The sequence below is a fragment of the Mustela nivalis genome, assembly GCF_964662115.1.
Source record: "Mustela nivalis genome assembly, chromosome: 10".
Lineage (NCBI taxonomy): Eukaryota > Metazoa > Chordata > Mammalia > Carnivora > Mustelidae > Mustela > Mustela nivalis.
The window spans coordinates 69,301,024-69,316,654 of NC_139029.1; the positions used below are offsets into that span (position 1 = coordinate 69,301,024).

At 39.3% G+C, this 15,631-nt stretch overlaps 2 protein-coding genes across 4 annotated transcripts in view; one reads left to right on the forward strand and one right to left on the reverse strand.

Moving 5' to 3' along the window:
• The window catches only part of MCOLN3 (mucolipin TRP cation channel 3), a 60,946-nt gene that overhangs the window by 27,850 nt on the left and 17,465 nt on the right, over positions 1–15,631 (reverse strand). The gene's annotated exons all lie outside the window — the stretch shown is intronic.
• DNAI3 (dynein axonemal intermediate chain 3) overlaps positions 10,462–15,631 on the forward strand; it is a 69,076-nt gene continuing 63,906 nt past the window's right edge. The window contains exon 1 of one of the 3 annotated variants that reach the window (XM_082688202.1): positions 10,462–10,877. The gene's annotated coding sequence lies outside the window, so the exon portion shown is untranslated. Of the gene's footprint in view, positions 10,878–13,125; positions 13,147–15,631 lie in introns of those variants that run through there. The other 2 variants (XM_082688203.1, XM_082688204.1) reach the window with 2 other exon arrangements.

The following is a 15,631-nucleotide window of genomic DNA, read 5'->3' on the forward strand; positions in this document are numbered from 1 at the left end:
ATCTCTGCATTTCCTTGTAAAATTCAGTTTTAGCAAGAACCCTGCTAAGTCAATTTGACCAAAACACTCGCCTCACGTACACCCCTCAATATCTGATCACCCTCAATATGTCATTAGGTTCCTCATCTTCCATGACACCCCCCCTCCCCGCGGCGAAGTTTGATTACCCTGGGCTGCTTTTAGCAAGAATCCTGTTAGGTGGGTTTAGCCAAAACAACCTTGTCATTTTCCTCTTAGTAATTTTCCATTCACTGACCCCTGCCCTGCTCCTGGGCTATCAATTTCCACTTACCCATGCTGTATTTAGGAGTCGAGCCTCATCTCTCTCCCCCACTGTAAACTCCCATTGCAGGGGTTCCTATAACTATGTTGAAGGTCCTAAATAAGGTCTGCCTTACAATCTTAATCGAGTGTCATCCACTCTTCTTTTCCTTAAGAGTAGATCTTCAATTATAACCCTTTTTTTCATAAATTCTGTTTAAAAATTAAACCTAAGATTACTTCTTATCAGGAATAGATCAGGAACTTTGATTAATTTTAATTACAACCACTTCAGGTTTGTTTTAATTGCATTATTATTATTATTATTGGGCGGCCACATGTAAGTTTGTAAATGTCACGGAATATCCGTAACAGGTAATTCCCTCAAATTATATCAAAACTGTCAGATCTTCTTTTAGCAGGCAGCGAAGCAGGCAGAGAGAGAGGAGGAAGCAGGCTCCCTGCGGAGCAGAGTGCCCCATGTGGGGCTCTATCTCCATCCCAGGGTCCTGGGATCAAGACCCAAGCTGAAGGCAGAAGCTTTAACCCACTGAGTCATCCAGGTGCCCCGCTGTCTGATGTTTTATAAGACCTTTTTAAATTCCTAAACCAGTTTACTTGGATAATTTGTAAATAGAAATAGATTTTCTTGTAATGGGGTACAGGAATTTTATGTTGTTCATAAACCTGAATTCCAGGTGCTTTGAACATGCTAAATATTAAAAGGCATGCAATTGGCACACTTGATTTTTAAGTGTAATTTGGAAAATATAATTTAATCTCTAATGCCTGTATGCCTTCACATGATTTCACACTATTTCCTTACCATAACAGTGAGGATTCTCTCGACAGTGGGAGTTTGAAGTGCTTGATTGTTCAAGAACAATCTGAACTTTGGAGAGGTTCACAGGCATAAATGATGGCCCACAGTCAACCCTTGTTGGAGCCGAGTTAAGCAAATTGAAGAAAAAATTGAATCTGACAAATGGGGCTCACATTCTCTTTAATTCCACTTACTGACTGTGCAGAATTACTGAGCCTCTCCCCTCCATATTTCCTTCTGTGTTTAATCTAATGAAAGGAATGACAAATTTTAATTAATAATATACATGTAAAGCACCTACTACTGTGCCTGGCATATTTTATGTGCTTGTAAATATTGATCTTTTTTATTTTTGGAAGATCTAAATTAATGAGGAGATCAACCATGTTCATAGATTGCAAAGCTCAATACTAGTAATATATCAATTCTCATCAAAATCATTTATATTTTCAACCCAAGCTCAATCAAAATTCCAGAAAACTCTTTTGTAAAAATTAACAAAATGTTTCTAAAATTAGTATGTATGGGCACCTGGGTGGCTTAGTCAGTTAAGGGGCTGCCTTGGTCTCAGCTCATGTTCCCAGGGTCTAGGGGGATTGAGATCCAGCCCCACATCAAGCTCCCGGCTCAGCGGGGAGCCTGCTTCTTCCTTTGCATCTGCTCCCCCACACACATTCATGCTCTCATTCTCTCTCTCTCTCTCCAAAAAAAAGAAGAAAAGAAAAGAAAAATAAATAAATAAAATTAATATGTAAATGCAAAGAGCCAAGAATAAACAAAGCAATTTTTTTTTAAGATTTTATTTATTTATTTGGCAGAGAGCTAGAAAGCACAAGTGGGGGAGGGATGGCAGATGGAGAGGGAGAGGCAGGTTTCCCACTGAGGAAGGAGCCCAATATGATGCGGGGGACTGGATCCCAGGACCCTGAGATCATGACCAGAGCCTAAGGCAGGCACTTAACCAATTAAACCACCCCAGTACCCCAAAATAATTTTTAAAAGTAAAGACAAAATTGGAGAAGTTATCTTACCTGATTTCAATACTTAACTATAAAACATATCTAAGGAAGACAGTTTGGTATTCATGAAAAGAGACATAAAAATATGTATAAACAATGGAACAGACTAGAGAATCCAGAAATAGATCCACACATATACATGGTCAATTCATTTATTTCCTTTCTTCTCTTTTGCTTTTTTAATATGAAATGAATTTTTCCCTTATTTGGTATTTGGTTACGTCTCCCTTTTTTATTATTGAGATGCAGTTGACACACAACGTTATGTTAGTTTCAGGTGTACAACATAATGATTCCACAATTCTATACCTTACTTAGTACTCACCATGATAAATGTAGTCACCATCTGTCAGCATACAATTTTATTACAAAATTATTGACTATTTTCCCAATGCTGTACTTTTTATTTTTTATCTCTGTGTACAGTCAATTGATTTTTGACAAAGATGTCAAACAAATGTAGAGGGCAAACTTAAACCTTAACATTCAACATAATAATATTGGTTCAAAAGAATATACTGACATCAAGTCAAAAGGAAGACAGGAAATGCTGACAGGCAGAGTCAAAGATTAAGGTCAACATTTCTGGAAAGCATGACAGGAGGACATTAGAAAGCACCAGTTAGGAGCTAATCAATCTTGCTTGTTATTGTTGTCATATTATGAGGATGTGCTCATGGCCTTGCTGGTGAGTACTTCTTGCAAATAAAATTAACATAACTACGCTTATATACATAGTGAATACACATGGCATGGTATTTCAAGAAATAACAAGTTTTGCAAGAAAAATAACTCCCTAACTTGGCAGTGTCAACATACTTCTATTTAAGACTGCTGATCTTTCTAGGAGATCCAATTGTTACATTATTTGACTATTATCTAATCATGTTTGCTGCAATTTCCAGTGTTTGACTATTTACTAAAAGATATAATTATTTATAGAACAAACAAAATATTTTCATTGCTAATAAAGTAAATGAACTTGTATATGCCCTGATACCTGATCTGGTAATGTTTTGGAAGTGCTTCTAACAGCTAAACCAGTATCAAACACAGAATGAGAAGAATTTTTCCTTATCTGGAATATTTGTCACAAAACAAAGATCAAATCCATTGGATAAGACATTAGTGTCTTATGTGTTTTAAATTATCACTTGAAGAGTAACTTTTTAAGTATTAAATTTTTTATTTTAAAAATTATTTTTATTTAGAATTTGTTTTGCCTTAATGCTTCCTTCTTTTAATGACTTCTTTTATGAAATGTCTGTAATAGATAGTGATCATTGTTGCATGTAATGAAATATATACTCTTGTCCAACATATTGGTTCATAATAATAATAAGCCATTCTTTTATTATTATCTTTTTTTAAACAGAAAGAAAGCTCTGGAACTTTTAGTATAACTCTATGCAGGAAAATGATTCATTGTTCATTAAAATGGTTACTCATTATATTTAAAAAAACATAAAAATAAAGTGTTATAAAAATACAAAATAACACAATTTTAGGAATTTCTTTTTTGTTTTTGATCCTGAATCCCAAGGTTAATATTTGTTGGGAATTGGGAAATATTACCACAATAACCAATGAATCTCTACAGCATTCTTTGCATCTGATGGGTAAAAGAGAGCTCTTTCACACCTTTTTCTTCTCACTGTATTAAAAATCCTGTTTCAGTGTAACAGAGCCTAGCTGAAAGTCTCAGGTAGCCTGAGTATTAAGTCACACATATGTCAACCCCAAATATTTTTCACCTTTCTCTTTATATCTGTATCACTCATCTTCTTTCCCCCTTAATTCCTTCTTTGTTTTTAAAATTAAAATGTTTACTGATCGGGCACCTGGGAGGCATAGTCAGTTGAGCATCTGACTCTTGCTTTCAGCTCAGGTCACTGATCTCAGGGTTGTGAGATCAAGCCCCATGTTGAGCTCTGTGCTCAGCACTAAGTCTGCTAGGGATTCTCTCTCCTTGTCCCTCTGCCCCTCTCCTTCTGCCCCTCACAGCCCCCAAATTCAATACATTTACATGCCATTTGATTTACTTCCAGTCTTTTTGTTTTATAAGAAACAAAACATTATAAAGTTAACCTCTATCCCCAAAAGTAACCTTCCATCATGAATTGGTGGAAATCATCTCAATAGTTCATTTGTGATATGAAATAATTTGTGCATCATGTTTTTGTTCACAACGATGACAATGCTCTGTACATAATCTTCAACGTTTACCTCACCGTTTTGGTTCTGAGCTGTATCCGTGCAAGTTTGTTTATTTTGGCAGCTTTATGATAATTTGTGGACTAAAGCAAAACACCTTTCATTATCCTACTGAGGGACATTTAGGTTATTTCTATCTTTTGCCAAAGAAATTCTGCAGTAAACATCTATGAAGCATTCCCTCACACACATATGTAAGAGTTCCTCTAAGGTGAATATCCAGGAGTAGAATTGCTAGAGTATAGGATATGTACATTTTCAGTTTTAATAGGTCTTCCAAATTACTCCCCAAAGCAGTTGTTCCAAATCATTTATTGAATATTATATGGTGTATTATCTATATGCCAGGCAGAGATTCAGACATTGGGGGTGCAGCAGTTAAAAAAAAAAAAAAAAAAAAAAAGACAAAAATTTCTGCCCTTGCAGAGTTTATATTTCAGTGGACAAAAATAGTCAATAACCATAATAAATTAATTATAGACTGTGTTAGGAGGCAATTAATGTTGTGGGGGAGGGGGAATAACTCAGAGAGGAGTACCTGGGTGGCTTAGTCCATTAAGTCCCTGACTCTTGGTTTCAGCTCAGGTCTTGATCTCAGGGTCATGAGATATCCCTCCTACCCCCCATTGTGAGCTCTGTACTCAGTGCAGTAAGTCTGCTTGAGATTCTATCCCACCCCCTCTATTCTTCCCCTCACTTGTACACACACATACTCTCTCTCTCAAATAAATAAATAAAATCTTTTTTAAAAAATCAGAGAAAGGAGAAGGAGGAATGTTGAGTAGATGCTATTATCAATTGGGTGGAGATAGACCTCACTGAGAAGTTAACATTTTAGCAAAAACTTGAAAGCTATCTGCTTTCTGTATTCCAGCAGAGGGAACAGCCAGTGTAAAGCAGACATGTGCCTGGTCTGTTGGAGCAACCCCCAGGAGGCCAGTATGTACACAGCAGTGGGAGCCACAGGGACAACTGGTAGGAAATGAGGCTCGCAACAGGGGCCAGGGTATGCTGGAGCACAACCGGAGGCCATTGTGTGGACTTGGGCTTTTATGTAGTGTGAAATGGGAGCCAATGGACGGTTTTAATGAGAGGACGGGCATGATTGGTCTTATGTTTTAAAAGTGTATCCCTCTGGATGCAGTGAAAAAATATGTCCCAAAAGGGTGAAAGATGAAAGCAAAGGAATCAAGGATGACTCACAGATGTTGGCCTGAGCAGCCATAAAGATGGAATTGCCATCAGTGGAGGAGAAGCTGACTGCAGGACCAACACCTCGGTGGGGGAGAATCAGGAGTTGGTTTTGAAAGTGTTTGAGAGGTTTACTCAGTGCTTTTCAGACTTCTGGAGACTACTTAATTTGGTTTTGTTTCCATTTCTCTCAAAGACCAATACTTCAATAGTACACGCACAAATACTTTGCTAGAAAATGAAATAAAGACATTTAAAATATAAACTTCAGTTTTGTTTGTATGCAACATAAGTAGTTACTCTGTCAAATTACTCTAAAGTTTTCAAGTACTTTTTATTTCTGTACTTTTTTGCAGATGGGTGGAAATTTTTCGTGGACTAGTGGACTAATAACAAATATTTCCTGACTGGCTGTGATCTGAGAGGCCGTACTTTAGATGACCCTGTATTAGACATTCAAGTAGAACTGTCTAGTAGATCATTGAATATTTATATCTACTTTTAATCATCACCAAAGGGCAGAGGTAGGTAATGTCTATAAATTGAACTGAATTTAAGATTAATTCTGATTCAACAACTATTCATTGAGGATATACCACATTTGAGTCACTATGTGGCCTTTTTTGTGGCAGTGCCAAAGGGAAGGGACAGATTAAGATCTGTGGGCAGTCTGGACAGACATCCCTTCATACTAACAATATTCTTTAAAACTTTATTCACCATATATCTAATGGAATAAGGCAAAAACTGATTTCTGTTACCAAACATGTATATTTTTTCTTCACATTTGAAATAACTTACTAAACACAATTTTCCAAACCAAATAACTTCTAGAGAGCATCTTTAACTGTTCAAAATTTAAACATTCAAGCTGGGTGAACCCAGAGATGGGAGCCTTACCTTTTGGTTAAACCTTGTGATTTGCACCCAGTGACAAAAATATTCAACACAGATTTTCTTTCAAACCGAAAGCTGTCTTCTTGGTGGAGAGAAGAATCACTTTTCTCTCTCTCTGGGTATGGAAGAAGTCCCTGTGGAAAGTTAGACTGACAATCTATTTCTAATTCACTACTGTGAAGTGTTATCTCTTTTGGGAAATGCCCCCGTATAGCAGCTATGTGGTTGCTCTCAACCTGTATCTGGTTTGGTTCTGAGGAAAGATTTGTCATCCCAGAGTTTCCAGAAGGACAAGAGAGCTATGGAGAGTTTAATAGTTTGTCTGATGTCACTTATCCAGAAAGTGTCAAATTAAGCCTCCAACATAATTTTCTAACTTTAAAGATGGTATTATTTGAATGATTCCACTTTAAAAAATATTTATATTGCCCTAACAGTAATAGTCATTACACATCTAGAACTGATATTTCACTGGCTCTAGATGCCCATTGATACTGTAGGACTATTACCACCAAAGACTCTTCCACCACCAACTCTTTCTGGGTGTAGAGAATTGAGTCTCATCTATACCCACAAATAAGACCAGTCTATTACCACATGGCCTCATATTTTTCTCCTCAGTTCCTGCCTTGGTTCTTCCAAGGACATCTGCTGCCCACAGCCTACCAGTCATTCTGATGGGGACAGGAGGGAGGGGGGTAATCCTCTCTAGTCTCCGTTAGACTCGAGCTATTCTGTGTAGAAGTCATCAGAAATGCCTATCTCCTCACTTTAGTGTGACACATATTCCAATTTCTTTTTGAAGCTTTACCTCATTTTTTTCTAAAATTGCCACAACTGGTCCTCTCCTCCAAAAGCAAAAACTTTGTACTGTTTTGTGTTGTGTTTCTTCATTTTGGAAGCTGAGTAGTCTACTAGGATGCTCCTCAGTTCCTCAGGCAACAGGTTGTGATAGTTTTCTCAAGCACGTTTCAAACATGTTGAATCCCAGTAGATTAGGATTCAAACCCGGACCCTTCCTTGCCTGCGACCCTCTCTCCCTCCCAGGCATACTGACGCAGGCAAAAAAAAAAAAAAAAAAAAACACACACAACAAAACAAAACCATAATGACTCCTATCCAGAGTCCTCAACCCCTAGTTTCTGAACTAACTTAACTCTTAAAAAAATTTTTTTTCTTAAAAGGGGTGGGGGAGTAATTCACCAAAATAATAATTAGTAAAGAGCCACCTCATATCTAATTTGTCAGATTACCCTTCTATAAATCCAATCTGAAACTTATCAAGATGTCTTTAAATAATCAGAGAAGTATTTTTAACTACAAATTCTTGACTCATTACATTTTCACTCAACTAGTAAAACTGAAACTAATTTTTAAATATCTTCAAATGTTAAGCAAATTTAATCCAGCATCCCCTGGAAAGCACATAATTGTTCCCCAGCCACCATAGGGATGTTTCAGGTCCTAAGCACTCCAGTGAAAGAACAGATATTCCGTCAATCATTTGTAACTTAAATTTGCAACATGAAGAGATTACTAAGCATTTTCCATTTAATTTCTAACTTTCTCAGTGTCATGGCTTATGACTCATTCCCCCAATGGTCATTCCTTTACGGTGTCCCTAAAGAAAAATGTGACAGAAAGTCTTGATGTCTCATCCAAATCACAAGGTTATAGTCTTTATTTGCTTAAATCTGACTGCCCCGGATTATGATTTTTAAAAAAGGAAATTATTTGGAAGAATGCAAAGACACTTCTGTTAGGTAGCTTTTTCTAGATGGGTTCTCAGGAACAGTCAATCAATTAAATAATTCCACATTTATTTTACTAAATGCCCATGTCAGAAACTGTGCTAAACAATGAAGATCAGAAGGAAAGGGACACCAACTCCAGTGGGGGAGTCCTGAAGTCCAACAGGGGAGCCATCCATATAAACAAGTCATTGCAACACAGTGTCCTACTTGCTATAGTGGAAAAACAGAGAAAAGAGTGACTCATTCTTTTGGGTACCTGAATGGCTTTGCAGAGAAGGTGATATTTGAGCTGGGTGTTGAACAAAGATGAAGATAGAGGTAGAGATAGAAGTAGAGGTGTGGGATGAACAGATGCAGCTATTAAAGGGCATGGCAGATCGAGGGAGCAGTAGAGAGCTCTGTGTAACCAGAGCTCTGCCTCTCATTCTGGGACAAGTCCTGGGCCTATGCAGCACTATGCCAGGGGCTGTGGAAAACCACGGGACAAGCATGTCCCAGCTGTCTGGGGCTTCTTTGCATTTATTCAACTTAATGTCAATTTTAGTAAATAGTGATTTTAGACATTTTCCCCAGTTCTATTAGAATATGACTGACATACAACATTGAATAGGGATTTTAGAGATTTCAGAAATGAAAATAAAAATGAATACATCTGGGAAGAAGAATGCAAAAACTTCCATGAGTTTTTCATATGAAACAAATATGCCTGAGTTTCAGAAGTCTGTTTCAAGCTGTAACTCTCTTACCATCAGCCTATTATCACCAATCCCTATGTTTTTATGCCCCTTGGCTCTTAGGGGTTTCACTTGAGGAATCTTAAAGGCATCTTTCAGAACCCTGTATGTACTGGGTTTCATATGCTAAATTGAAAACATTTAAGCAAGCTGATGTCCAGATTGCATCTCTGTTGTAGAACACTGTGGCAACTTGGCAAGTAAAGAAGAGGGAAATAAAAATAATCAAGAGACTATTACCACCATGTAGGTGAGAAATGAGGCCTTCCTGAGATAAGGCAGAGGTAGTGAGGATGGCTAAGAAGAGATGAACTATTTGAGAGATAATTTAGGAAAGGAAAATGACAGGAATTAATGACCTGTTTACTGTGAGCAGTAGGAGTCAGGGATGACTCTCAGATTTCTAGTTTTGCAGACCAGTGGACAATGAATATTTTTACCTAAGGTAGAAAATAAAAGAGGAATAAAGTTTCCAAAAATATCTGAATGATATCTGAAAGACAATGAACTGACTTTTGCCTCTGCTGAGTTGTGATGCTTGTGGTACAGGAATTATTCATTCAATATCTTCATGTGGCAACTATTAAACACGATGAACTAAGTGAGACATGCATTTGGAAGTATCCAGTAGTTGATGGAAATTCAGGTCTGAATGAAATCTGAGAGATGTATGAGGCTGAAAATAAAGAAATGGAAGTCACTGATGAGCTTTGCACGATGGCTAAAGCTAAGGGGACTGACTACGCCACCAGCAAGGTGCAAAATAAGAAAAGAAGACTCAGCACTGAGCCCAGGGAAAACTAACCTCTTGGTGTCTGGGAATAGAAGAGCCTGGGAAAAGGTTGTCACAATGTCAGACTGGTAAGTACTCCTACCAGGTTTTTATTTCCCCCCTTAAAAAAAAGAAAAAATGATTTCTTCAGTAAAATTTGCATTTTGCAAACACAAATTCTTCAGAAATTTTAAAGAATAAACGTGATCTTTCAAGTCAAGTCATGCTATTTAGGATCATATATTAAATATATTGTGAATCTATAAGCCTCTTCTCAATTAAATATTTTCATTTAAAATGGGTTGTAAAAAATTAATTTGGACTAATTGCAGCAATTGCATACTTTATTAAATTCTGCCAGCTTACAAATTAAGCAGTTTTAATTATTTTTTAGAGGAAGCGATAAACAACGTTCAGGGAGAGGAGCTTCACTGTGTGAATCCCATAGGACCCATAACCACCGACAGAATGAACAACAGAGTTACTAAGGGATTTAATCCTCCTGCCCTGAGACTTCTGGTATGAGTGACGGTATACAAAAATCACTTTGGCAAGAGGAAAATGTAACACATCAGAATTCCGGGACACTCACGACATCTAATCCAGCCAGATTTTATCTCCTTCACACTGGAATCTAGGACAGGTTTTTGGCATTGTCCCCAGACCCCATTGCCAATGGGTAAGCAGAGCTGTCCCAAGGGGTTTTAAACCAGCGATCCTCTTATCATCCTTCACTCCCTACTGCTAGAGATCACGCTCTAGAAGGATTCATCTTTGGGTACTGTTGCCCTGTCGCATCTTTGGGTGCGAAGCGTGGCTGTGGGTCCTGGGGTCAAGCCAAGCCACCGCTCTCTTATACACGAACCTAGATTGCACAACTCCTTCCTTGCCAGTGGAAAACTCGGGACCTCACCGCGGCTCAAGTTGCATGACGTCAGCATGATAGCAGCCAATCATAAGTGTGCTCTTGAAGAGACGGCTGGAGAGCGGACACTGTACTGGTGGTGGTGTTCTGTCAATCTCAGCAGAAGAGCCGCCTCTTTCCTCTTAGCAACGGATGTGTCATAGCAACAGCTTGCCAGGGCAGCTGCGGTTGGAGCTCTTGGGACCTGTTTTTCTGAGAAGAGAGTCAAACTTTCATCCCCAGCTCCCAGAGGAGCTTTCTCCAGGGTACTGCAAAGAGGCTTCTTTTCCCCTCCGTTAGCAGCCCAGGTAAGGGAAGGTCTGAATGGGAAAGGAGGCTTGGAAAACAAGTATTTTACTCCTTTTAACAGCATTTAGAACACTCGCGGGGCCAGCGATGTGCTTGATGCAGTGAAGACTGCAAAAAGCTACAAAACTTTCTCTGATTTCAAAGAACGTCCGGCCTTGCCAGGGGACACAAATAGCAGGGAGAGAGCCGTTAACGACCGTCTAGGAATTGTGAGGGCGGGCGCTGTGGCTCCTTCACAGGTCGTCCAGTACATTGTCCAGCGCATCGCCGCGCAATGGTAGGAGCTCAGTAAATGACGGATGGAGGGAGGAGCGGATGGAGGCATGAGAAGGAAAACACCATGATTCTGGCACAGAGGATCAAAGAAGAGATCAGCGTGGGCTGAGGTCGCTAGGTGACTTCGGGACTGTTAGAAAAGGGCTGGAATAGATGAAGAATGAAGATGAATGGGAGAACATTACATCTTTGAAAGTTAAGGGCCTCGTCGGATTCCTGTTGACCACCGGTGCCTAATTGCTGCTCAGTAATTTCTCTCTCCTTCTCCACGGTGTACGCTGCATGCTGAATGAATTCACAGCAATTGTTCGGGAAGTTCTTGAGTTCGAGGCCTTCTGCTTTTGCAGAGGCCTGGCATAATTACATAGAACGTGATTAGAAAGTGTCAGGGAGAACTAAGGTTGTTTCGGCCAGAGTGAGAAAGCTGGGGAGGCTTCAGAGAGGAGGTCACATTGGAGTTGAGCCTTGAGGAATGAGTAGGATTTAAGCAAGCAGAGAAATGTGCGTGAGGCAGGGAGCAGAAGTGATGGAGAGGAACAGGGCTCCCCAGAGAGGGAGATGGGAAGGTATGGGGACTGTTTGCAGAATGATAGTAATCCTGTGAGGCTGGACTAGAACTGGAAGGGAGAATGTGATGAGGCAGACGGTGAAGGGTGTTCAAGGTGAAGCTTACACGTTTGCACTCTATCCTCTTTACCAATGTCTCATCTGTCTACCTCTAGTGCAAAAGTGCCTCCTAGTGATTTTTAAAATGCAGCTTACCAGGCTCACCCCAACATGCAGAATCACAATAGGTCTAGAAACTTTGCTTTTCAGATGAGCTCCATTTGTACAGTTCTGAATGAGAATGCTACTGTGGGCAATTGGGACCCACATTATATCCCACAGGATACACAGAAGTGACTTGTTAAGATCTGTGTTTTAGAAAGAGAACTCTGAAGGCCTGCCCGGTGGGTGACTGTTCTGCTTGGAACAGAGACAGGGAGGCAAGTTGAATGTTCGTAATCTACACAGGGGGTGCGAGGAGGAGGATCTGTGGTTAAAAACAAAATTACCTGTGTCTTTTCCCTAATCCCTAATTGAAATATATGCATTTATAACAAACCATAGCAGTGTTAGCAGGATGTGTGACTATCACCAAAAGAAGTTACGGTTCTTTTCATATACCTTATGGATATTATAGATGTATTATTTATGCTCATCACTTCTTCAAAATCAAGGTAGTAATCAGAACCACTGCTAGGCCATGTTATTTAATGTGTTAATAAATAAGCACATGAATTGTTATAATTTTAAAAAGAGCTTGATAACTGTCTCCCTTGTAAGCTCATGTTTTTATTTGACGCATGGGTTCACCAAGCTGCCGAAGGGGTTCATGGTACAAAGTAGTTAGGAGCTACTGGTATGGGAGGACATGGTGAAGGCCTGAACCAGAGGAGGCTATGAAGAGGAGGGCATGGAATTCAGGAGAAATTTCAAAGGCAGAAGTGAGGGAGAGCATCAACTTAACTAAGTAAATATCTAATCTTGGGAAGAGGTGAAAGTCATTTGGAAGGAGAGAAACCAGAGTAGTAGACCAATGGGAAACACGGTATGAACAGTTCATCTCTGGAGGGTGGGTATTGTGAACCTGTCAGAAAATGTCTGAATAGCTTAGCAGAATCTTAAAGCTTAGTCAGAGTCTTGGTGGAGATGAACCATGAAGCAGCAGTTCTTGGAGACGTATCTACCAGGCTCCCAAGACGTGAGTCCTGGATCTTGTCCCAAATCTCTTTAAAAAAGGGGCGGGGGGGACACAAGCATCATCAGCTTACAAATACTTTGGGAAGAGAAAAAGAAGATCCTGACCACCCAGACAAGTCAGCTAATTGAAGTACACTGGAGAAGTAATACTTTCTAAGGAAGACGTTCGGTGAAGAGAAGGTGCCAGTTCCACAGGCCTTCTCAGAATTAAAAGTCTCGTGGCTGGGCCTAAGCCACACGTCCATCCAGGTAACAAATGAGAATGTGTAAACGGGTGGTGTGTTTTACAGCAAAATAGTGTGAAGAGAGGAAGCTTAATAACTGTTTGTCACTGCGTTATGTCAATCATCATTTGTCACTCATCCCTTCACCTGCAGTAGTTGCCTTCCTGAATAACAGCAGCATCATAAAAAAAGACAGTCACGAACAAGTCTTGGAAGTTAGTTTGGAACCAGGTCAGAGAAGGCTCTGAATGCAGTGCTCTCAAAATCAGTGGCCTGCAGTCACAGGTTTTGAACCATTACATGGAGAGCCTACTCAGTCCTTACTTCTCTTGTCACTCCCTAATGCCTTTGCTCCTAACATAGAAGGTAAAAAAAAAATGTGTCCTTTGTTACACTGGTAGTAAAAGGATATTCTGGGATGGGTGGATTAATTTACGAAGAATATAAGTGGCTTTAATGTTAAAAATATGTAAATGAAAGGCTGAAATATCTATTAGTATTATAGTTCACACATTCTGTTTTGAAATTCAATCAGCTATAGTGGCTTGGAAAACCATATGTAATACAAGCTACTGGGGTAGTCTAATTTTCTTCTAAGGAGAGATGAAGCGTGTTTCTGCTCTTAATAATAAGAGTTGAGAACAGGAAAAATGTGGTGAGCATTTCAGGGACATCTCAATTAAGTGATATCTGGGGGCACCTGGAGAGCTCAGTCAGTTAAGCATCTGATCCCCCCCTTTTTTTTTTTTTAAAGATCTTATTTATTTATTTGACAGGCAGAGATCACAAGTAGGCAGAGAACCAGGCAGAGAGAGAAGGGGAAGCAGGCCCCCCACTGAGGGGCTCCACCCCAGGACCCTGAGATCATTACCGGAGCCAAAGGCAGAGGCTTAACCCACTGAGTCAACCTGGTGCCCCTAAGCATCTGACTCTTGATTTCTGCTCAGGTCATGATCTCAGGGTGGTGGGACCGAGCCCCAAGTCGGGCTCCACAATGGACATGGAGCCTGCTTGGCATTCTTTCCCCTCTGCTCCTCTCCCCCTACCCCATGTGCTCTCTCTCTCTTCAATAAAAAAAAAATCTCTATAAACAAACAAACAAACAAACAAATAAAGCGATGTCTATACTGGAAAATTCTTATGACCTTTTAGTAGGGAAAAGATTTGGAAAATATAGTATAGCACATTCACTGCATGAGATATGGAATTGATTTTATATAAAAAGTCTTAGTAAGACCTGCCATAATTTTAAAGCAACATCTTTTATTTGGGACTTGCTTTTTAAAAGAAAATCTGCATAAAAAATAAACAGTGAATAAAAAGTGGATTTATTGAAATTGTATAGAATACATTATTCATTTGATCTTGATATCTTCAATTAAAACTGATTTGTTTTCTAGACACAATATTGGTAGGTTTTCTATTATTTGAAGTTACTAAAATAAACTATGAAATTTTGCCTGTAACACAAATACAATGTAAAGTAGTTACTCCCCTAATCATTTTCTTTTCAGTTTAGACTATAGTTTTTAAATCTATGATGCCTAGCAACTTAAATACTGTGCTTTTAATTAAGAATAATTGGAACCTCTAAAAGCCTATAGAACAGTCTGGTCTTCCTTTTTCCTTGGTCACTAGTCACCATTTTAGACATAGGGGTTAACATTTGTAAAAACAGTAAATGAGGGGGCCTGGGTGGCTCAGTCGTTAGGCATCTGCCTTCAGCTCAGGTCATGATCCCGGTGGGATCAAGCCCCACATCAGGCTTCCTGCTCAGTGGGAAGCCTGCTTCTCCCTCTCCCACTCCTCCTACTTGTGTTCCCTCTCTCACTGTGTCTCTCTCTGTCAAATAAATAAATAAAATCTTTTTAAAAATAGTAAATGAGCTCTTCTGGTAAGGAAGCACACATTTAATGTTTATTCTGTTTTCAAATGTACTGCTGGAAAATGGACTTTGTTTTCCCCCTGAATATTGGAAATGGTACCAGAAATATTGGAAATGGTACCCACAAATCATTTTATAAGCCTTCAAAAAGGACTGAGCATATGTGATTACTTTGACTATTTCTAGGGGTGACTGTCTTAGATTGATACCTATATATTCAAACGGAACACCAATGCTGCACCTCTTAATCCTTGGAAACTGTGAATATGTTAACATATATAGCAAACAGGAATTGAGGTTGCAGATGAAATTAAAATTACTAATCAGCTGACCATAAAATAGGGAGCATAACCTATATTATCTCTGTGGGCCCAGTGTAATCTCAAGGGTCCTTAAAAAGTGGAAGTGGAAATAAGAAGAGAAGGTCAGAGTATATTCTGTGAGAAAGATCTAACCCACTGCTGTTGGGTTGTTTGAAGATGGAGGAAGAGGCCCCACAAGCTGAGAAGTACTGGTGGCTTCGAGTACGAAAAGGCAAAGAACTATTCTCCCTTAGAACCGTAGAAAGAATGGAACACAGCCTTGATGACTCCTGCTGATAGCTTGATTTTTAGCCCAGTCAGAG